Source organism: Aedes aegypti, chromosome 1, assembly GCF_002204515.2.
Source record: "Aedes aegypti strain LVP_AGWG chromosome 1, AaegL5.0 Primary Assembly, whole genome shotgun sequence".
Taxonomy (NCBI): Eukaryota; Metazoa; Arthropoda; class Insecta; order Diptera; family Culicidae; genus Aedes; species Aedes aegypti.
Genome location: NC_035107.1, coordinates 276,969,076 through 276,994,417, shown reverse-complemented (window position 1 = coordinate 276,994,417; position 25,342 = coordinate 276,969,076). Strand labels below are relative to the sequence as shown.

The 25,342-nt window shown below is 36.6% G+C and overlaps 1 protein-coding gene across 1 annotated transcript in view; it reads left to right on the top strand.

The window, feature by feature from the left end:
- The window catches only part of LOC5578571, a 185,967-nt gene that overhangs the window by 106,731 nt on the left and 53,894 nt on the right, over nucleotides 1–25,342 (top strand). The gene's annotated exons all lie outside the window — the stretch shown is intronic.

Here is a 25,342-nt window from a genome sequence, read left to right as displayed (position 1 = left end):
GCATTAAAGTCACCAATGACAAAAAAATGTGACTTATTGCGAGTCAATTTTCGCAAGTCAGTTTGAAGCAAATTAACTTGCTGTCCAGAGCATTGAAAAGGCAAATAGGCAGCTATGAAAGTATATTTACCAAACTGTGTTTCAACAGAAACACCTAAAGTTTCAAAAACTTTAGTTTCAAATGATGAAAACAGTTGATGTTTTATACGCCTATGAATGATGATTGCAACTCCCCCACATGCCCCATCAAGTCGATCATTACGATAAACAAAAAAGTTAGGATCTCTTTTGAGTTTAGATCCAGGTTTTAAATACGTTTCGGTAATAACTGCTATATGCACGTTATTAACCGTAAGAAAATTAAACAGCTCGTCCTCTTTACCATTCAGAGAACGAGCATTCCAATTTAAAATATTTAAATTATTATTTGGATCCATTAGAAAAACGTAATCCAATAACAATTTGATTTGTAAATTTTACACCTACTTGGACTGCTTCAGTCATAGTGGTGGCTTTGAACATTGCATCAATCATTAGATTCAATTGTTCAGTTAGAAAATTAAAATCAGAGGCAGACATGTCATGTGATTTCCCATTGGAATTTCCGGTAGACGAAGAAGCGGAGTTACCTGTGGCGGTAGGGTTTTTTCCATTTGATTTGAAACAAGTAGAATGGGTACCCATGGATCGAACAGGGGAGGAGTTCGAATTTCCTGCTACGATATCGGCAAAGGATTTACCGTGGGTAGATTCATTCGAAATAGAAAGATTCGAACGGCTACCCGACGGATTAAAATTAGTTTGTGAATGAGCATGATTATGATCTTCCTGATGGGTATGATTCATGATCAAGCGATCGTTAACTGAAAAATGAGCATTGTTCGATACTCTACCAGGCAAATTCCGGAAACGACCGTTATCGTAACGGATATTATCTTTCATCTGCCTGGCACGAGCCTCAATGACATTTTTGCGTGAAGGACAATTCCAAAAATTGGACTTATGGTTAGCCCCGCAATTACAACATATGAATTTGGTGGTATCTTCCTTCACTGGACAGACGTCTTTGGCGTGAGAAGAACCTCCGCAAATCATGCATTTAGCATCCATGCGACAATTTTTTGTACCATGACCCCACTTTTGGCACCGACGGCACTGAGTGGGGTTCTGGTAATTTCCTCCAGGTTTCTGGAAATGTTCCCATGTCACACGGACATCAAACAAAAGTTTTGCTTTTTCTAAAGCTTTAATATTATTTAGTTCTTTTTTGTTAAAGTGAACTAAATAAAATTCTTGAGAAAGCCCTTTCCGAACAATGCCAGATTGGGTTCTCTTTTTCATAATGATTACTTGGACTGGGGAAAATCCAAGTAAATCATTTATTCCATTTTTGATCTCTTCAGGTGATTTATAGTCACTTGAGAGACCTTTCAAGACGACTTTGAACAAACGTTCAGTTTTGTCGTCATAAGTAAAAAATTTGTGCTTCTTCTCTTCAAGATGTTTGAGAAGAAGCTCACGATCTTTAAGAGTTTCCGGCAAAACGCGACAGTCTCCTTTCTTTGCGATTTGGAAGGAAACCTTGATTCCCCTAATGGAGTTCAAGATCTCCTGCCTAAATCCCCCAAATTCGGAACAACTGACCACGATAGGCGGCACTCTTTGCTTCCTCACTTGAATCAAAGAGCCTGGGCTAGAGGCTGCTTCGATTTGGTGTTCGGAAAATTTGTCTAGAGCATCGAACTGATTGCTCATTTCGATACAATTATTCATTTCACCCTTGGAAGAAACTTCGCATTCCGGGGAAGCGTCCTTTCTTCCATTCTTGCCACGTGTAGTGACAGTTTTAAAACCCACTTTTTTGGAAGGAAGTAGTGAATTCAGAGATTCACCCTTCCTTTTGTTAGTTGTTGATACCATGTTTAGTTACTAAACGAGAAAAACGTGACCTTCGAGAGGTTTTTTCCCTAGACGGTGTCCAAGAAGGATTACCACCGCTAGCTTTCGCCAACGGGTCCAACGAAAAATCGAAGGCACGGGTCCAAACAAGGATCGTAAAGGGATCAATAGTAGAAAAAATAGTACTGAAAAGTACTGTTTTAGTAGCACTGAAAAGTACCGTTTTTAATTTAAGCACTGAAAAGTACTGTTTTATTGCTTTAGGTAGTTTTTAAGAAAACTTCCAAGAGCAGAGAGAACTCGTGTACGCACAGCACGAAGGTACGATGCGCACTGACTGAAGAAACTTTTGATGACGTGAAAAAGAGACTATTGGTGACTTCCAGAAGTGGCTTCTGCAGACTTCCAGAAGAGTCTTCTGGAGACTTTTAAAAGAGGCTTCAGAAGAGGCTTCTGAAGACATCTAGAAGAAGCTTCTGGAGACCTTTACTAGGCTTCTGGGGACCTCCAGAAGAGGCTTCTGGAGACCGAGAGGCTTCTGGAGGCCTTCATAAGAGGCTTCTGGAGACAAAACGCTTCTGGAGACCTCCAGAGAAGGTTTATGGAGACGTTCAGAAGAGGCTTTTTCAGGCTTTCAGAAGAGGCTAATGACCTTCAGAAGAGGCTTTTGGAGACCTCCAAAAGAGGCTTCTGGAGACCTCCAGAAGATGCTTCTGGTGACCTCCAAAAGCTACTTTTGGAGACCACCATAAGAAGCTAATAGTGACTACTTGCAGATCTTTCTGGAGACCTCCAAGGAGGCTTCTGGAGACCTTAAGGAAGAGCTTGTGGAGACCTTCAGAAGAGGCTTCTGGGGACCTCCAGAAGAGGCTCCTGGAGACATCCTAAAGAAGCTTGTGGAGATCTCCAAAAGAGGCTAATAGTGACTTCCTGAAGAGACTTTTGATGACTTCAAAAAGAGACTTCTGGTGACTTCCAGAAGTGGCTTCTGGAGACTTCCGGATGACTCTGCTGGAGACTGTTAGAAGAGGCTTCAAGAGACTTCTATTAGAGGCTTCTGGAGACCTCCAGAAAAAGCTTCTGAAGACCTCCTTGACTGAAACTCAGTCAATTTTTAAGCCCTTTTTGTAAAAGTGGTAGCAAAAGATATTTAGGTTGAATATAATAATTCATTTGAAAAAAAAACTTACACTAGAAATAAAACTATTGTACAAATATAAATACTTGTATAATTCATCCAACCATATTTCTTAGTGATAACAAATTTAATGATGAACTTACAGTTTCAACAAATAGAGAAATGTCACATCTATTAAACGTTGCTATTGTCTAGTTGTCGTTTCTATTGTCAAATTGTGTGTTGGGTATTTATTTTTCTTTGTAATTCCTTCGTATTGTATTTATTTTTCTTCGAATTCCTAAATAATATTCGATATGGTAATTCAAGACATTTCAAACTTCTGGTTCAAAACATGGATTTAGAAATGATGACAGTCTGAAACTTCGTGAGAATGTTTAAAATACATGAGCATGAGCATGAGCATAGATGACCGTACAATTCGTAGTTGCTACTCCGTGATTGACCAGAACAATCGAAGTTGCACAGGGAATGAATGCATGGGGCTTGGGATTAGCTTACCATTCTTCAATGTGCACAAATTGTGAGCTCAAATTTTAAAAGTCAATAACGGCGCCGGCCACGTCCTTACGGTCATCGGGGAAGGGAAGGGATGTTAGTTCGACAACCATTGTTACTGGAGACCGGGATCACCTCTGCATCTCCACAGTTGTCATGGAAAGGATATTTGGTTAGTGGGATAAGGTAAAGATCTGGGAGTCACCAATAGTTGGTGATGCGATCCATGATATAGTCACGCCTAATCGGGTTCGCGAATTAATTCGATAATCGCATTGTACGCCGAACATGTGTTCCCCAGACAACCAAAATGTACGCATAACGAAATCACCTGGAGGCTTTGTACGGTCAAAATTTCACTTATAAGATGTCGCGAAAAGGCCTTCTACGTACAAAAGTGGAGGCGATAAGCGTGCATATATTATGTGATGATTAATAACATACAATGCGAGTGTATAAATATTCTCCCGAACTAACCTGTTATGCTATGCGACTTAACTTATGATAACAAATGTTGATTTGACAGCTGCTACGGATTGATCCGACTTACTTTGTACGAGTGTACGAGACGAAACAAAATGTACAAATGAACTTAGAAAAAAGTATTTTATGCGAGGAAACTCATCAATTTGACGAGTTTATCCACGGTGTTTTGCGGGTTTGATGTAATTAGTATGAATAAACGAGTTTAAACTTGAACTTTCATGCGATTTCTGGTTGTCTGGGTCGTCACTCGACCACGCAAGAACAAGCAACTCGATCAATAGATCAAACACAACTAACGATCCGCGGCGCTTTTCTATTTCACTACGCGAACAACGCGCGACTTGTTTGTTCCTGCCATCATCGCCCGCCCCCGCAAAGGCAAGCGTCAAGGTCGAAGGATCAAACACAACTCTTTTTGAGAATGTTTAAAATACAAACCTGATAGTGAAAATATCATTAAATGACCTACCATTATTTTTTATTGAAATGATCTCAGAAAATACAGTAGAAGTTGCTTATATTTTGGCTTTTTATGAGGAAAATTTAAATAATCACTACAATCCAACCTCATTTTACGACCACTTTTTTACGACCGATTGTGCTTGAGGTTGACGAGCGTATTTATGTATGATCAATATCTTCAAAAGTAATCAAAAAAGAGGGTCATAACGTTCAGCAAAATTGTTCAGTAGATAAAGAGCTAACAAAGTGTTGTCATTGAGATGTGGAACTCTGCCACTAGGCAGCGCTAGTGAGCATAGGGCTTTTGTTTTTCCGATATCTCAGGATCCTGACCACTTAGAAATATGGCATCTTCGGCAAACTTGTTCAGCAGCTCAAGCGCTATCATTAAAAAAGTCATAAGATTTGGATTTTTGCCACCATGCGGCGCTAGTGAGCATTAGAAATGGTCAAAATGAATAAGAACCGAAATTACTCAACTGCACGAGTGATTTGTGGCTCTTTTTTAGCAAGAGTCGGTTCATTCGATCAATAGTCCTTTAACGGACCAGATAAAAAGTGACTCAAAACTAACTTTATTATAACGCTTGACACGTGCCTTGCTTTACGCGCCACGCCACACATGCAAGCACAGTTTGCTGTCTCTCCGTGCTCTCAGTGCTCTCAGCATAGACGGACAAATCTGCTCCGCCCACTTGCATTACAGACAAACGAAAGATAAAGAGAGAAAGTGCTCGCCTTAACGGCAAAGCGCTTTGCATCTTTCGTTTGGTTCGGGTAGTGGAAATCAGCCGAATATCGTGTTCGTGTCCGATCGAATCGTGGATTTCTGCGGAAGAATTTTCGAATAATGGGGAAGCAAAAAAGCGGAATGAACCGTTGGATCAGTTCGCTCGCCTCAGTTTACGTACAAATGATCCGATTTACTAAAGTGAGTTATTCGGATCAGATCCATTCTCTAAAAAGTATGTGTGTTTGCGATAAACCGTGACGATTTTTTATTGCTCCGTTTTTCGATTATGTTTAGTACGCAAAACGTTGTCTATAAATCGTTTGAATACGTTCTTGTTGCTTGTTATTGCTGTTTGTAACCACTGTGCTCGGAAGATTAGTGTTTCAGTAACTGGAAGTTCGCAAACTATCGAAAAACTGATAGTGCCACAGCAGAAGCCTTAAGTGAATCGGCAATGGCTACAATGGCAACTCCATGCAAGCAATGTTTCACAGACATAGACATTATGAAATGCCTGTATACTGTTTGTGAAGGTAAATGCACCAGAAAGTTTCACGCTGCGTGTGTCGGAGTAACCGAAAACGATTTATGTGCGCTCTGGATTTGCGATGACTGCATGATCGAATTCTGTAAGGCAAGAGATCATATTCCAGAATTAAGCAAAGCTCAACCGGCCGATAAAGATCCTATTACAGCTGATCAAGAAGCACTGAAATCGCAAGTCAATGCCATAAATGATTCGAACACGGAACTTTCCAAAGCCATCGCTTCATCATCGGCTCCTGCTTCACTACAACGACAACAACGGCATTCAACACCAATTGACTCGTTGAGCACTCGACTCAACAAACTCGAATCTATATTGAATTTGACAAGTTATTCAGTTATAAAACATGATCGCAGATAACACTATCAGTCTGTGATGTTTTTTTTTGTTATTACAAGTCAAGAGCAGAGGTAGAGGTCTTGTAATTTGTAGAATGTAAAGAATTAATTAAAGCAAACCGACACTTGGATTAATGTACCCGGTGTTGTAAGCTACCACGGTACACGACATTTCTATCTCTTTTCGAATTAATAGCTGCTGTACGTGTGCAATATTCGACAAAACACGCAAAAAAAAGCTTCCAAGCTTCTGAAATGGAAGTTTATAAGCTTTTGACAGAGAAGATTAGTATGAGTTCATGAGCTTCTAAAAGAGGACCTCTCTAATGATAAGCTTTCAAGTTTATATAAGAGAAGCTCTCTGAACCTTCTGAATCAGTAGTTTGCAAATTGCTTCCAAGCATCTGGAAGAGGCGCTTGAAAGTTTTTAAAAGTAATCATTCAAAACTTTTGGAAGTAAAGCACATCTTGAAAAGAAGTATTGTAGCTCCTGTTAGGAAAGTTTCCAAGCTTCTGAAATATAAGCCATCTAGCCACTGATTTGGATGCTTTTATCAATAAAGAATCGAAAAAATAAGCTTCCATACAAATGACTGTTCCTTAGGGTGCGGCTTATTTTTCAAAGGTCATCAAAACCAAAAATTCGTGTGCTCTTATGAATTCAAATCACATTAAAAGAGATTATGATTAAGAGGTGGCGCAATCGTCTTGAAGGTGAATTTTCAAGTCATAAAAAATGGTCTTCAGTAAAGTCACTATAACTTCGTTATTTTCTATTCAATTTTGAAATTTAGAGCACTATTATTTTCAAAATTAAATTAATTAAAACTTTGTAGAGCATTAATTTTGTCTAAACTCGACTAGTCTTAGTTAAAAATAGTTATCAACAACTTTTTCCTCATTTTACTAAAAACTTCACCTTTGTTTGTCCATAACTTCATAAATAAATAACCGATTCCAAATGTTCTTACATGTTTTTGATGAAAATTTAGTTGATGTCAAACTGTTCATACAACACATTTTTCTAAAATATGGTTTTCACTTAGTTATTCAACAAAAACTATCCAAAAACATAAATTTTCAATGAAAATATCAATTTTTTTTGGATCATTTAAGTATTCATAAATTCATTGTGTTCCACAAAGTTTTCATAAATGTAATTTTGCAGAGAATGATGCTGAAAGTTTCAAAATTGGTTTAAAAATAACAAAGTTATGTATACTTCACTGAAGGTCATTTTTTATAACTTAACAATTCATCTTCAAGACGCTTGCATCACCTCTGAATATTAATATTTTTGGCTAAAATTTTGAAGCTGACCTTTTTATGCAATTTAAATTATGAAGAGCACACGAATTTTTAGTTTTGAGGACTTTTTAAAAATAAGCCGCACCCTGTTGTGCTTTCAACCATCGTACAATTAATATCAATTTAAACTGCTTGTAATTCATCTTCTGTAATGAAATTTTTCACTTATCCAAAAGAGAAGCGTTCTAGCTACTGCAAGAGATATTATATTTAAGTGAAGCTTTAAAGCTTCAGGAAAAGAAACTCTCTAGCTTCTGGAATAAAAGCGCAATATTGTAGGGAGGAAAAGGGAAGTTTTGAAACTTTTTGAATAGGAGGTTCCAAGCTTCTGAAAGAGAAGCGCCCAAGCTCCTGCAAATCAAGGTTCCAGTTTTCTATAACAGAAGCCTCATGCTTTTGCAGAAGAAGCTAAGAAGCATATGGAACTGGCGTTTGAAAACCTTTGGAGAGAAACCATCAAGCTTCTGGAGTACCAAGTTTTTGGATGGAAAGTATCCAATCTTCTGGGTTTTGGCGTCGGTTTCTCGGTCGAATTGCCTTAAACTATACACTAAGAAGCACTTCACTTCCGAAATGAATCAAAAGTGTCAAAAATAGGGTCCGATTCCCTATATAGTACCAAATCCGGTTTTCGATTACAGTCGCCTCTCCACTCAGACAATCCAAAATTCAAAGGAACAAATTTCTGTACTAACAACTGAATTTGGTACTTTGATGATCACTTTTGTCAGGAAGAACATTATCTTATTGATAGTTATTTTTCGAAACTTTAGTTTTCGAACTTTTTTCGAAATCTTAGAAAGTCGTGTTATTTTTACTGACAACCAATTGTATTTAGCGGGAGATCCCCCAGTACCGGACACTTAAGCCACTAAATTCATAATTCGAAAAATATTGATTTTATGGGCTCGTGTTACCCATTTATGATAAATATTATCATTTTTATAGTGTACAAAAATAAATTTGAAAATATAAATATGAATTTTGACATTGAGTTTTGATGATGTATTTTAGTACCAAATTGATCGATCTTGAAAGGTGGCACCCAATACCGGACACGATCTGGCAATGCCTCGAATTCTGTAAATTTGAACATCATTGAATGTGTACACTATAGAAATAGTTTATAATTACCAATTCAATGCAATTGCAACATTAACAAAAATAATTTGAGTTTTTCTTAGTTTGCAAGATGCCTATCAAAAACCTTTTTCATATATGATGAAAATTAGCACATTTTACGATGGATTTATGAATGTTCATTCTTCTTAATTTTATTGCATGTTTGATACCATGGTCGACGGTACCCATGAAAAATGAAAGTATTTTGAGACACTGATGCAATAATTACAAAGATATCATATAACAAATTAAGCTGTCCGAAACTGAGGGACAGGAGGTGCTTAATCAAAATTGTAATTTGTCCATATTTACTTCGATTATGGTACAAAATACATTCATACTATCAAATTAGGATTATGTTCGATCATGCTTACGGGATCTAAAGTATTTTTTCATGTTCAAAATAATTACTAAATAGGATAAAATTTAAGAAGATACGTCATTTTTTTTTAAGGATTTTCAAACTTTTCTACTTTCTTAAAAAGGGATGCATATTACAAGGATGTGTTATTCTACGCAAACATTAGTCTACATAATAGCTTTCTTTTCTACTAATACACCATCTTGATTGGACCATGATTTCTCAATGTTTCGACTTTGTCCGGTATTGGGTGCTGTCCGCCACTGGGGGATCTCCCCCTATACGTTGAGCAACATTCATTACAAAATTGAAAGCATTTATTTATCTCCAAACATGAACAAGTCCAAGTTATCCTTAATAAGGAGGATTTTTGAACAGATATCGCGAGAATGTCAAAGAAATTTCCCTCTCACGTGTCATCGACTAATGGAGAGCACGGTGTATGGGAATGAAAAGGAGCCGAAAATTCAATTGAGATTCTATAAATATTGTGTTTGAAAATATCGAGTTGTGGAGAGTCGACCGCACTTGCAAATATACCACTAAACAGCTCCCAAATTTATTAATAATTTAGTGTTTGGTTTTTTAGATTTGTGCTTCTGATTATTTCAGATCTGGCGTAGTTTCACTTTCGTCGCAAGGTATCATTTTTTCAAGTGCTTCAAATTTATGTCACTAACTGACGTGATGTCAAAAACATCATTTATTGTTCAAAGCGATAAATAGTGCACCCTGAAATAAGGTATTAACGAGTAAAACTAATTTTTTAATCATAAAATGGAACATCAAGGTATGGAGGAATTCTTTCAACACGAAACAAAATGCAATGAAACTGATAATAAACGCAAAACATCAGGTCAACTGTTTTCAAAACCTTAATAGAATGACCATTATCTCAGGTGCATCCCAGACGATGTCAGTTTGACGGCAAAAGATTCGAATTCAGTTGAGACACGATGACTACTGGAATAGAAGACATCCCGATAAACGACCCACTTAGTTTCTGTTTCATAAATAAAACTCTTCATGAAATGTTTCCATTTTATTGCACGAATACATCAAATATAAATAAGGGACCCAAACCTAGAAGGGAGGAAGTGTCATTTTAGCCGGATTTGAGTTAGGTACACTAAAAAATATACTGTGTCCAAGCTTTCCAACGGTATTTTTAGGTGATGTTTCCGTCCAACACAAAAAATAACATAATTTGAAGAATATTGACTAGTTTTTTGGCACCCATATAATATGTATGGAGTGAAATGTTATTGACAAAAGCTTCAAAATCGTTTTTCTTAAAACTAGGTTTTGTCACTTCATAGACTGATTTTGATTGCATAAATTTCAAATTCATTGTAAGGAAATTTTGATGAGGAGGGTCTTTACCTTAATAAATTTGATTAGCAAACTTTAGAGTAAATTCATTGAATTAGAAGCAAATCTTACTCAATTTTCCATATTCATGCTAACCACTCAGATGGGTAATGGATGTCACATTTGTTTGCTTTGATTTTTTTTCCGTTCTTATTCAATTTCGTTTGCCTTCGTCCTCCAATCCAGCCGTTTTAGTCCCGCCAAGATGAGCCCCCCATTTGGGTAAACACCCAGAGCTGATTTCACGCTCAGCAGCCAAACCCATTGAACCTCGAAGTATTGCCATGCTCCTTTGCTATCCCTAAACACATAACTATCCCTTGTGGAAAAAGCGGGCATAGAGAAAATATCGCTAAAAATTTGAGGTTTGTCTTCTCATACAAATTTCCATAATTTATCCAACAATTCCGCACGCTATATTCATTGAGCACTACTCATTCTGTTACTTTAGAACTGCAAAAATATAAGCAAACATCGAAGTTTTGAACTTGTGATTGAGGCTTGAAGCTCATAAACAACTTCACACAAAGTTTGAACATTTTCATGTTATAGTGGAGAATATATTGAAACGTAGATGTTGCGATGGAAAATGGTATTAGTTCAAAAATATGAGACAGTTATGTTTTAATGAGCAGTTATAACGTTTCTAACATTTCACAAGATTCGTTCTGTAGTACAGTCGGTTTATGAACGACCCCATTATGGTAATGACTAATTCCTCTCATTCTGGCTCGAGAGAATTCCACCCACAATTCAGCTTCCTGCCATCAAGCCAAAGGTGTTGAAATTGATACATGTCCGTTCACTTCTCCTTCCTTAATGGCAGCATCGAATGAAAGATCAAGATCCTCCGGGCTGGAAACCTACCCATATTGGCAAAGGAACGTTTCCATCCTTCGGCTCCCTATCGATTTCGTCTTCGTCGTTTCCACAGCCCAGAATGCGGCAAGGTGCACGCAGTTGCCATTCTTCAAATCGACGACAACGACAATACTCCGGGCTGTCAACGACAAACCGAACGAAGCTTTTCCGGTTTTTAGGTTGCAGCCCCGCAGAACCCCTTGTAGGTTTCCTTCGAGCGATAAGCTCCGTGCAGGTGGCATAGCTCCAAGGCATTAGTTGCCATTCGACTGTGCCGGCAAAAGGTTGAATTATGGCGAATATGAAATTGCATTTGCTTTTTGCAACACTTGCCTGCTTTGCTGGCTGCACGTCTTTGAGGCGTTCCTTCTTTCGCTCCAACAGGCCTCGATTTTCAATTTCACCCTTCTCCTTCCCCCCACAGACAACGTCTTCGAGAAGGGAACCCAAAACAGTGTAGTGAGTGTGACACTTTCTCAGGATGATTAATATCCGATTCAAAATGAAATTTACCGTTCTGCTTCGGGGCATATAATATATTTCATTTATTTCAATGAACCATCATCAGCGTCGCCATAGTCGCCATAGTCGTCGTCGTCGTCGTCGTCGTCGTTGTCGTCGTTTCGCCACATTGAAACGATGACGTCTGCCTTCAATTCCGAGCGAGCGAGCGCGCTTTTGTGTTGTTCGAACGATTGCTGTACGATTGAGGGTCGGCGAGCGATTCGGATTCTTTCCGCACCACTTCTATCGCTTTCGTCGTCGTCGTCGCCATCGTCGAAATGAAATCGTTTCGGTCCATCAGTGTGTCTAGCGGGCGACCCGAAGGAGCATAGCAAAACTTCGCGGTTCAATGGGTTTGGCTGCTGAGCGTGAAATCAGCTCTCGGTGTTTACCCAAATGGGGGGCTCATCTTGGCGTGACTAAGACGACTGCCACAATCGGTTGAATAAGAACGGAAAAAATCAAAACAAGTAAAAGAGACAGTCATTATCCTCTGAGTAAGAGGCAAGAATATGGAAAATTGAGCAAGCTTCGGTTCTAATTGAATGGATTTACTTAGAAGTTTGTCCATCAATATTACTTAAAGTAATGTCTCTTTTCATCGAAATTTCCTTACAATGCATTTGACATATGTACAACAAAATACAGTCAATGAATATTCTTACACGAGTATCTTTATGCATCCAAGCATTGATTTTTATATTAAAAGTATGCATACAATAAAATAAAACATTTCATGAAGATTTATATTATTGCCAGAGACACAATTATAAAAAAACAGTGGATCGATTATCGAGATTTCTTCTGTTCTAGCAGTCATCGTGTCTCTAATGAATTCGAGTCTTCCACCGTCAAACTGGCATCGTCTGGGACGGACCTGAGATAACGGTTATGCTATCAAGGTTTTGAAAACAGCTGACCTTATATTATGTGTTTATTATCAGTTTAATTGCATTTTGCTTCGTATTGTTTCGAATGGAGGGTGAGTGAGAAGTGGCGTGGGAAATGGGTAGGACAGGTAGGACATGGTCTACGCACAGAAATACCAGGGTAGGACAGTCAGTGGCAATAGAAGATTGCAACGATTTTTGCCTAAAAATAATTTATTATTTTATTCGACATTTGATCCCATGTTTCAACATTGGCTATTCTATGTAACTCATTGGTACTATACCAGGGAGGATACCTCAGAATCATTTTCAAAATTTGATTTTGAATCCTCTGCAGAGCTTTCTTCCTGGTATTACACTGATAGGCAAAATAAAGTGCCCACCTTACCAGTTTTAGAATTTCTCTCATTTATTTGGTTCAAATTGAAGTCAACACACTTAAATCTTTTTTGGTATTTTATTTTTGATATTCTTTTAAAGTTGCACTTACGAAATTTTGATAAAAAAAAAGAATTTTACTCAAAGAAAAAGAAAATCAATTTGTATTGAAGAAAAAATAGTGACAAAATAAAGTGCCTACTTCCTTCTTGGCCTCAGAAAAGATGATTTAAGAAAAATAAAAAGCAATTTAATAGTTAATGTGTCCTCCTTTGGCCTTAAGGACTTGCTGGAGGCGCTTCGGCATGCTTTTCACCAAGTTTTGTAGATGTTGTGGTTCTTGTTCTTCCCAGGCGCGCTCCAAGGATTCAAAATAATTATTTTTGTTGGTAACACCAGTTTTGTCAACCCTGGCATCGAGAATCGCCCATAAATTCTCGATGGGGTTGAGGTCTGGGCTTTGTGGAGGCCATTCCAGTGGTTTAATCCGACAAGACCGGAAGAAAGACATGGTCTTCGTGGCAGTATGCTACGGGTCGTTGTTCTAGATAAATATGAATTTCTCTTCAAGGCCCGTCTGGATCAGCAAAACCTCCAGATTTTCCAAGATGTTGATGGAGGAATCTACCGTCATTCTTCCGTCGGTTTTCACGAGGCTTCCTACTCCACTCCATGAAAAACACCCCCAGACCATCACCATCAGTGCAAGAAAAGTATAGAAAGAGGCCGTTTTCAAATGATTTGCAGCACCCCTAGATTATTTTTTGATAGAGCTTGAAAATTTGGCATTTTTAATCACAAAAAGTGTAATAAGCAGAATATCAATACCTTTCCAAATTCAATTATACAACCATTGAATTTGTCAAATCAATATTTTTTAGCACTGAATGACTTCAGGGAAACGTGCACAATTTCAGAAGAATATTGGCATCTATTTTGTTTATGAATTTGGAATGATAACGATCATTATGCAAGTACGTGAGGATGCGCACCATATAAATACTACTTTTTTTTTCTATTTCACACATCTGGTTTATTATATAATAATTATTATAGGCTCAAGAAGAAGCTTGATTAGGGTTTGATTCTTTGCTCCATTAGATAAAGTAATGAGCAATGGAATCCAGTAACATTTGATTTCAACAAGGATACGACGACAACGGAAAATTTATATGTCTGTTATATTTATATGGGCTGGTTGATCAAATAAACTCTTAGCAGTAATACAAAATTAGGTTAGACTCTGACATGTAAGTGGTCTTACATGAGCTAGTCGGTTTATCAGGAACCGATTGCGAAGTATATGAAAAATGTGACAATATTGTTGTTTGCGATTTCCAAAGATTTTGATACGTACTCATTAAAAATAGATTACCTATCGTGAGGTCCATTTGTTATCAGAATATCCCTAGAAATTACAGACTAACGTAAAATAGCAACCAACAATTCAGTAATCAACAATTTCACCTTTGTTGTGACACCACTCGACAGCCACTCAGGCAGGCATGAGCTCTTTTTGATTCAGTTTGTGCACAATACTAATCATTTGTGAAAACTGGTTAAGTGGTAACATGCCTGCTTCTTACTTGTAAGATGAAAAAAAATTCTGGTTAAACCATTTCCAAATCTTTTTTTTTTCGGTTCTACATTTTACATTTTTTCGGCAATTTTAATCAAACTTTCAAATGGAGCGTTAGTTTCTTGTTCAATGGGATGTTTTCTTCAAATGGGTTTAGTTGTAAGCATAGTGGAAATATAAAGAAGTCTACCTTTAAAACTAATGTTAAACTCGTTTCGCTTATGAGGCCAAACGTGTCCATTTATGAACCCCCATTCCCATATCCTCTAAATGAGTAAAAATGCTTTTCGATTAAGTGAAGAAACAATTAATCAATACATTTATGATAAACAATTTTGCGAAACTTCACGTAATGTCTGTTTTTCTTTCTTAACACAGGAAGACATATAAAAAAAGAAGTGTTTTACTCATTTAGATTATATCACAATTTTTTGTGAAATTTTTTCTAAATCTCAAAACTAAAAGTTTGATTAAAATTGCCGAAAATATGTGAAATGTAGAATCAAAAAATAAAACAAAATCGGAAATGGTTAAACCAGAAATTGTTTCATCTTAAAAGTAAGAAGCAGGCATATTATCACTAAATCAGTTTTCACAAATGATCAGCATTGTGCACAAACTGAATCATAAAGAGCTCATGCCTGCCTGAGCGTCTTTCGCAAAAAAATGTGACAATGTTGATTACTAAATTATTTATTGCTACTTTCTGTTATTCTGTAATTTTTGTAGGGATTTTCTGATGAAAATTAATCTCACGATAAGTAAACTATTTTTAATCGAAATATCGAAATATTTAGAAATCGCAAATAATAATGTTATCACATTTTTTACAGACATCGTCTCCTTATAAACCAGCTAGCGCATGTAAGATCACTTACATGTCAGTGTCCAATCTATATCAATTTTGTATTCCTGCTGAGAGTTTATTAGATCAACCAGCCCATATAACTATAACAGGCACATAAATTTTCCGTAGTCGTCGTATCCTTGTTGAAATCAAATATTACTGGATTCCATTGCTCATTGCTTTATCTAATGGAGCAAAGAATCAAATCCTAATCAAGCTTCTTCTTGAACCTATTATAATTATTATATAATGAACCAGATGTGTGAAATAGAAAAAAAAGTAGTATTTATATGGTGCACATCCTCACGTACTTGCATAATGATCGTTATGGGGATTTTTTTTATTATCGTACGGGTTCGGGCCGAAGGGTCTCAGATTTTCATGAAACTTTTTCCACAGGCAGGGCTCATGGATATATGAATAAAAAAAATTGAGAAAAATTCAGGGTCGCCTATTTTTCCGGAAAACTCAGGTGGAAATTTTTTGTTTTCCCTTGACACTACTTACTTTGAAAAATCATAACTCAAGAACGAAGCATCGTAGAAACAAAGTGTTTATATGAAAATTTAAGAAAATTTTCTCAAAAATCCAAAAAAATATGAACTGGAAAAAGTTTTCCACGAAATTTTCCACCGTTGGGAAAATTCGTAAAGAAAATCCGGAAAAACTATGCTCGAACTCGTGGAAAATTTTTAAAAAAATATTTTCGAGAAGGTAATTTTATAAGCTTTAATCACTGAAATTTTTGGAATGCACTTTTTTTTCGTTTTTGAGTTATGGCTAATTTTGTGAAAAATGTCCAGATGTGCCATATAAGACTTTTCTTTGAAAAATCATAACTCAAGAACGAAACATTGTAGAAACAAAAATTTTGTATGAAAATTTAAGCAAATTTTCTCAGAAATCCAAAAAAAAATATGAACTGGAAAAAGTTTTCCACAAAATTTTCCACCGTTGGGAAAATTCGTAAAGAAAAGCCGGAAAAACTATGCTCGAACTCGTGGAAAATTTTTAAAAAAATATTTTCGAGAAGGTAATTTTATAAGCTTTAATCACTGAAATTTTTGGAATGCACTTTTTTTTCGTTTTTGAGTTATGGCTAATTTTGTGAAAAATGTCCAGATGTGCCATATAAGACTTTTCTTTGAAAAATCATAACTCAAGAACGAAACATTGTAGAAACAAAAAATTTGTATGAAAATTTAAGCAAATTTTCTCAGAAATCCAAAAAAAAATATGAACTGGAAAAAGTTTTCCACAAAATTTTCCACCGTTAGGGAAATTCATAAAGAAAAGCTGGAAAATCTATGCCCAAACTCGCGGAAAATTTTTATTAAAATATTTTTGAGAAGGAAACTTTATAAACTTCAAATCTAGTAACTTTTAGGATGTACTTTTTTTTGTTCCTGAGTAATGGTCAATTTTGTAAAAAAATGCAAAGATTTGCCATACATGCCTTTTCGTTTAAAAATCATGACTCAAGACTCATCATGACTTGTCGAACCGGTAATGGAGCACTTCACGCAAATTTTCATCTTTTCCGTAATCCACCGAACTCCATTCGAATGAAGCCTACTGATGAGGCCTTGGCTGATCGATCGTAGAGTTGCCCTTACTGATTTGTGGCCGTCCAGTCCGAAGGGGTTACAGCATAAAGAATTGTATTCGTAATATTGAACTTTGTCCATTTCAACAGCTTCGGGAAAACTTTTTTCACTTTCCAAAAATTAATAACGAGGAATATACAGCTGATAGACAACACTTGCACTTTCTCACTGCTCTTTGTTAGTTTCTGGTAAACTTATGATTCTCAAGCCATTTCAACGCTTTAAACTTGAATTGGTTAATACCTATTTGTCATATTGTCTACCCATTTATTTAACTGTCAATTTTGTAGTTACCTAACAGGAAAAAATTGCCTACATTCTGATTGAAGAAAACTTTGTTTCTATGTAGTTTCGTTCTTAAGAAATTTTGTTTATGAACTTATAAATTTGTAAATATATGGGTCAAACAGCTCATCCTAGCAATATTTGATCATGTTTTAGGAACGAAAAATGAGCGTATTGAAAAATATTGTAGGATTGAATCTTATTGATCGCTCTTTTCAAATATACTTTGTTTGAAAGCTGGAATAGCTTATCGGGTTTTCATTATTTGTTTTCATAAACAGTGAAAAATGTCCTGGGAAACTGATTCCATTTCAAAAATATCATATTTTTGAGATAATTTGAATCCGGTTCGACAAGTCATGATGAGTCTTGAGTCATGATTTTTAAACGAAAAGGCATGTATGGCAAATCTTTGCATTTTTTACAAAATTGACCATAGATCAGGAACTAAAGAAAAGTACATCCTAAAAGTTACCAGAATTGAAGTTTATAAAGTTTCTTTCTTAAAAATATTTTATTAAAAAATTTCCGCGAGTTCGGGCATAGATTTTCCAGCTTTTCTTTATGAATTTCCCCAACGGTAGAAAATTTTGTGGAAAACTTTTTCCAGTTCATATTTTTTTTTGGATTTCTGAGAAAATTTGCTTAAATTTTCATATAAAAACTTTGTTTCTACGATGCCTCGTTCTTGAGTTATGATTTTTCAAAGAAAAGTCTTATATGGCACATCTGGATATTTTTCACAAAATTGACCATAACTCAAAAACGAAAAAAAGTGCATTCCAAAAATTTCAGTGATTAGAGCTTATAAAATTACCTTCTCGGAAATATTTTTTTTTAAATTTTCCACGAGTTCGGGCATAGTATTTCCGGCTTTTCTTTACGAATTTTCCCAACGGTGGAAAATTTTGTGGAAAACTTTTTCAAGTTCATATTTTTTTTTTGATATTTGAGAAAATTTGCTTAAATTTTCATATAAAAACTTTGTTTCTACGATGCTTCGTTCTTGAGTTATGATTTTTCAAAGTAAGTAGTGTCAAGGGAAAACAAAAAATTTCCACCTGAGTTTTCCGGAAAAATAGGCGACCCTGATTTTTTCTCAATTTTTTTTTATTCATATATCCATGAGCCCTGCCTGTGGAAAAAGTTTCATGAAAATCTGAGACCCTTCGGCCCAAACCCGTACGGTAATAAAAAAAAATCCCCTTATCATTCCAAATTCATATACAAAATAGATGCCAATACTCTTCTGAAATGGTGCACGTTTCCCTGAAGTCAACCGGTGCTAAAAAATATTGGTTTGACAAATTCAATGGTTGTATAATTGAATTTAAAAAGATATCGATATTTTGCTTATTACACTTTTTGTGATTAAAATGCCAAATTTTCAAGCTTTATCAAAAAATAATCCAGGGGTGCTGCGAATCATTTGAAAACGGCCTCTTTCTATACTTTTCTTGCACTTCAAGACCCATATAAACACGTCCCTGATCCATCCAAAAAACATTTTTTTGTCGAACAGTGTAATATTGGTCCCAATGCTGCCTTGGAGAACACCAGCTCTTACAGGAAGTCTTGCAGATCTGGAGTTCTGATAATTAACCTGAAGTGTACGATTTTACAGATATCTATGAATTATTCTAACAATGTATGTTGGAAAAGTTTTTTAATTTTAATATCAAACCTTCATACCAAAGACTGTCGAATGCTTTTTCTATGTCTAGAAGAGCAAGACCAGTAAAATAGCCTTCAGATTTGTTGGAACGGATCAAATTTGTTGCACGTAAAAGTTGATAAGTGGTCGGATGTCCATGGCGGAATCCGAACTGTTCATTGGCAAAAATTGAATTTTCGTTGATGTGGACCATCATTCTGTTCAAAATGACCTTTTCAAAAAGTTTACTGATGGAGGAAAGCAAACTGATTGGACGATAGCAAGAAGCTTCTGCAGAATTTTTGTCTGGTTTTAAAATTGGAACAACCTTAGCATTTTTTCATTTGTCAGGAAAATATGCTAATTGAAAACATTTGTTGAATATATCAACTAAAAATGATATACTACTTTCTGGAAGATACTTGATGAGGATGTAGAAAATTCCATCATCGCCAGGAGCTTTCATATTTTTGATTTTTTTAATAATAATTCTCACTTGTCACTTGATTGAGAATATTTTCGAAGTTCTGAGTAACTTGATTTTCAATTGGACTAGTAAGTCCTCAATTTCTGCAAGTCATTTTGAAGCAAATTAACCCGTATAGGCCTGAGTGAAAGAAAAATACTGAAACCCTCACCGCTCAGCGTATTTTCAATTGATTCAAATGATTTTTTGACCCACATATCTAGTTTCGAGAAGTAGCCAGAGGAACTCGGAAATATTCCTGTGGACGGAGTTATTCCGGTACGTCACTGGGTCAAGTCGGGCAAAAAAGGGCTATTTTTTGGGACATGCCAACTTACCTTTATTTGTTTGCAATGACAATCATTTTAATTTGCATGAATCATTTAGATCTGATATTAAACATTATGAATGAAGAGTTATGCACCGTATACCATATAAAATATTCAGGATGTGGCCATTCGGACAAAATGCCCGGAAGAACCGGCTTTAAATTTGTTGGATACTAAACCGTTTCAATTCTCGAAAATTAGAAATCAAACATAATTGTGCACTGAAATGCCTTCCCATAAACTTGGCACAGATGTTCAGATACAAATTGGTCACTTTATCGTAAGTTTGAGGTGTCCCGGGATCCGAAAATGGTCATTTGTAGGATCAATTAAATGTAAAACTCATAGTTATCCAATTCAATCGTTTCTCAAAAGGTTTACACTAATGCAATTTTCTTAAAATTCCGTCATGTAATGGCTACATTATAGCCAATTCCGGAAATTATCTGTGACTTGAAATTTGCCTACATCCAGGGGCACAAATGCACAGTACACTTCTCACCCGACCAGACCCAGTGATCTACCGGAATAACTCCGGCCACAGGGAAATTTCCGCGTTGCTCTGTCCACTTCTAGAAACTAGATATGTGTGCCAAAAATCATTTGAATCCATTAAAAATTCACTGAGCGGTGAAGGTTTTAGAATTATTACTATCACTCAGGCCTATACGGGTTAACTTGCTGCCCAGAGCATTGAAACAGCAAAAAGGCAGCTATGAAAGTATATTTAACAAGCCTCGAGTATTTCAACAGAAACGCTCAAAGTTTCAAAAACTTTGGTTTTAAATGACAAAAAAGGGGACATTTTACTATAAATAGGTGATTGTTGTTGGAATTATCCGTTAATGAAGATTCGCAATATGAGTTGCCTGCGGCGGCAGGGTTTTTTTCCCATATGGTTTGAAACAATTAGAAGGAATATAGGAATATTAGAAAATAGGAAGACTATTTAAAGAGGAGGAAATAAAACTGCCTGCTATAATATCGGCTTATGAGTTTCGTTGGGTAAATTCATTCGAAATTAAAAGATTCGAACGGCTACCCGACGGAGGAAAATTAGTTTGTGAATGAGCATGATTATAATTTACCTGGTGGGTATGACTCCCAAGCAAGCGATCGTTAACTGAAAAATGAGCATTTTTGGAGATTCTGCCTGGGGAATTCCGGGAACGAAAAACTTTACCGTTCATATGCCTGGTACGAGCCTTGGACGATTCGTCTACGTGAAGAGCAATCCAAAAAGTTAAGCCGCTTAAGTGATGCGTTGGGACTTGGTATTCACGGCATTTCTGGAGGATTTGCCCTACACTGAAGATTTGGTCCGCCGTTGATGGAACTAGCTTGATAACTTCCCACAAACGCATTTGCTATTGGTGATAGACGACGGAAGTTAATCTGGGCTAGTACTCTGTAGGATAATTAATGATCACACGATAGTTGTCAAATTCCAGTTTGTCGCCCTTCTTGTAGATGGGGATTATGACCTCTTGTTCCAACTCCTCCGGCAGCTGTTTCGTTTCCCAGGTTCTGACAATCAGCCGGTGCAGACAGGCAGCCAACCTCTCCGGGCCAATTTTGATGAGTTCAGCATCCTTACCAGCTACCCTGTTGTTCTTGAGCTGGCTTTCTAAACTTCCCTCAATGTGGGAACAGGTTGGTTTTCTTCATCTGCCGTGCTGTCGTGATCCTCTGCGCCTGGGTTCTCCGTGCCATTCAGGTGTTCTTCGTAGTACTGCTTCCATCTTTCGATCACCTCACGTCCGTTCGTTAAGATGCTTCCATCCTTTTCCCTACACATTTCGGCTCCGACCAGTTTACTAGTTTAGCATTCTGTAACTATAGATTTTGTTGCTCCATTATGAACAACCAATTTTTTGAGAAAACTTATCGTCCGGAGAACTGTTATTTGGAAAAAAGGAGAAATTCGGGAGCTGATATTAGGGCAAATGACATTAAAGGAAATTCCATTAAGGGTAGCGACATTCGAAGAAAAATAGCGAAAAGCAAATCTCGATAGAAGTAATCGTCACATTTACATGTTCCCATTATTTTTGTTGTTTTACCTCACATTTGTGTAAATTATTTGGTATAGCTTTTAGGATTTAACGCTCAAGTTCACTACGATTTTAAAGGTTAAAATCGAACCTAGGCCATGCAAGCTTCCATGAATCTGAATTCAATACGAGGTACCAAAGAATCAAGAATGACTCCGAAGTTATCTTGCGATCCGTTGCAATAATCTTAGAGCCAAAAAGTAGCAGTGGTCAAAATCCATCGTAGTTTTGTCTTGCCGTGTTAAGGGATGAAAAAAAATTGCAACTCAAATTTCAAGCAACTTCTAGTAGGTCAATAATTGAACAAAAGACAGCTCTGCCTTTCTTTTGTCGTGTATATCGAAAGCCAAATACAATGATGGCAGATTTCTGAGATAATCATGAAAATGTGTGATTTTTAAGAAATTGCAGAATGGGGTGTTAAGGAGTTTGAGTTTCGAAAATAAAACCATGTTCTCATTCAATTTCATATGCTATGTTCAACCGCAATCACATAATACATCAATATTATTGAAATTAAAACTCCTGCAAAAGCAAACCGTTCTACTGTAACTGTTAAATCTTTCATAGTTATTAATCCTATTTGGGAAATATCGTTTGGGAACATCGTACAATCGTATTGAGATAATTTTTATATTTATATGTAACAGGATCAGAACCTATATATTTGCAGTTAACGAATCCTATAAGCTGTGCAGTGCAAGCTCGTAAATTACATATCATATAAGGATAATTTCATCAAACTCTAGTTTCAATACCTTAGCATAGCTTAGCTTAGCTTAGACTGACTACACATATCACAGTGAAAATGCAAAAAGAATCAACTAGAAAGTTGGCTGGGATTGGCTATAATCTTCTTCAGTATGTATGATTCAGTGCCTCTATTTATACATGGTCAATTACGGCGCCGGCCACGTCCTTGCAGTCAGGTGGGATTGGGGGAAGGAATGTTAGTGTGTAACCTTTGCCATTTGGAGACCGTGTTTGCCTCTGCATCTCCACAAAGGTTAATGGAGAGGATCGTTGGGTCACAGCATTCACTTTGATAAGCGATTAGATCATGATAAATAATTATTGGTGAGATATAATGCTTATATGTAAATATAATATTTTCATTTGATATGAACAATATCTATGTAATGAAAAATTATGCCGACACTTGACGTGACGAACATTTCAAAGTTTGTTGAATAAAGTGAAACTCTCGCAAGTCTACACTCGTAGTGTCGAACCATTCAAAGTTTTTTTAAATACAATAATAATGGTAAAAGGAAAAAGGTGTTTTGGAAAAAAATAGACTTAAATAATTTATGAATCAGAGTTTATGTCAACACTCACAGTGACGAACCTTTCATAGTTTGTTGAAAAATCAAATTTACGTCTCACCGTTGTAACGATTAAAGATGCAGTCATTCATATTTTATAGATTAGATATAGTAGCATGAAACGAGCTCACCAATTGATCCGTCATCCTTGAGCAGCAACAATCCACTTTCAGCTTCACTCGTTTGCTCGGATATATAAAAGCACTCAGAGAAAATAGGCGCGCGACCCGAGAGGGAAAACAACTCGGGCTTTCTTGACGCACTGCCCAGGAGCAAGCGTCAACGTCGAAAGATCAAAAAGAACTAATCGAACGCGGCACTTCTTAACTTTACTCGACCGATGCGCGACATGTTTGATCCTCATCGCCGGCCCCCGCAGGAGCAAGCGTCAAGGTCGAAGGATCAATTTAAGAGAAATTTGAAGTTAGATGCCTTTCCCCATACAAAATAAAACGAGAAAACTTCTGCTGATCAACTGTGAAAAAGAGCAAAGCAGGTAATCCATACCCCCGAGAGGGTAAATAATTTTCCCGAGAGGATAATTCAATTCCCCCGAGAGGGCAAAATCAATTCTCTGGAGAGGGCTAGTCATAAAAGAAGTGAGGAGTGAGGAATGAGGAGTAAGCAATGGTAAGTAAGGAATGAGAAATGAGGAGTTAGGAGTGAAGAATGAGAAATGAGGAATAAGTTGTGAGAAGTGAGAAATGGTGAGTATGATGAGTGAAGAATGAAGAATAAGGAGTGAGAAATGAGGAATGGGGAATGAGGAGTGAGGTGTGACTAGTGAGGAATGAGGAGCGACGAATGAGGAATGAGTAGTAAAGAGTGAGAAATGAGAAATGAGAGATGAGGAATAAGGAGTGAGTTATGAGAGGTGGAGAGTTAGGAATGATGAATGCGGAATGAGGAGTGAGGAATAAAAAGTGAAGAACCCAGTTCTGTCGCTGCTTTCGTCGTATGCAGACGTGTGTAAATTCGCACAACCCGAACAGTTTTGCCTTCAGCTTTGTTGCTGTTAGGTAGTCGTACGTGGATACTGCTTCAGGAGGATGTTATCGAAGTACTGGAAAAAAGTTTCGACCAGTACAAGGATACATATGAATTGAATCGGCGCAGCATATCGTTCATAAGCAATCCGGATGAATCAGATTAAGAAAAACGCAGAAAAAAAGTGTTGTAATATTAGAGGAGGTAGCACAAGCAATCCAGGAAACAATGGTTAATCCACAGACGAAACAGCGACGGGCTCAGTCAGCAGCATCAGGTTCCGGTTGTAGCTCTGGCACAAGCTCAGCAACGAGAAAAAAATGTTCACGAAAATCCTATTATTAGAATATGTTTTTAGAACAAATTATTTGTTCAGATCATCGGCTCTGTATAGTTTTTAATTAAATATCTGAGCCAAATAAATAAACAAAATAAGTAGTAAGAAGTGAGGAATGAGAAGTAAGGCATGAGTAGTGAGGTGTGAAGAGTGAGTTGTGAGGAATGATGAGTGAGGAATGAGGATAAATGAATGAAGAGTGATGAATGGGGAATGAACACTGAGGAATGAGGTGTGAGGAATGAGAATTGAAGTGTGAAGTTTGAGAAACAAGAAATAAGAAATGATGAATGAGGAATGAAGAGTGAGGAATGAGGAGTAAGGAATGAAAAATGAGGAGTGAAAAGTGAGCAATGAGAAATGAGAAATGAGGAGTGAGAAGGGAGGAATAAGGAGTGAAGGATGAGGAATAAGGAAAAAGATATGAGGAATGAAAAATGAGAGATGAAGAATGAGGATTGAAAAATAAGGAATGAGGAGTGAGGAAGGAGAAGTGAGGTGTGAATAGTGAGGAATAGAGAATGAAGAATGAGGAGTAAGGAATAAGGAATGAACACGCATTTTGTAATAGAAATTCGTTTATTTCGTATTAAAAAGGAAGATTTTAGATGTATATAACGAATATATAAAAAAGTTGCAAAATTGCGAGATTGTATCAGTACACATATTTCGTATGGCGTATGAAAATGGCATTATATGTGATTCGTTCTTCTAGAAAAATATAAGCAAAAAAAAAATCGAAAACCTGTGTTCTGCGAATCCCGAAGGATAACTAAAACGTTTTCTACGATTTTTTGCTTCATTTCTTAACATACAAAATTGCAGTTCTATGAAACTTCAGACAAATTTCATGTCAAATCGGTCAGTCACAGAAATCTACCATCTTAGATTTGCAGTAAATTGTACACATGCTTTCGGTATGGTAGAATAAGTGTATTCTATAGATAAAAAGATCATTTACTGAACGAAAATTACA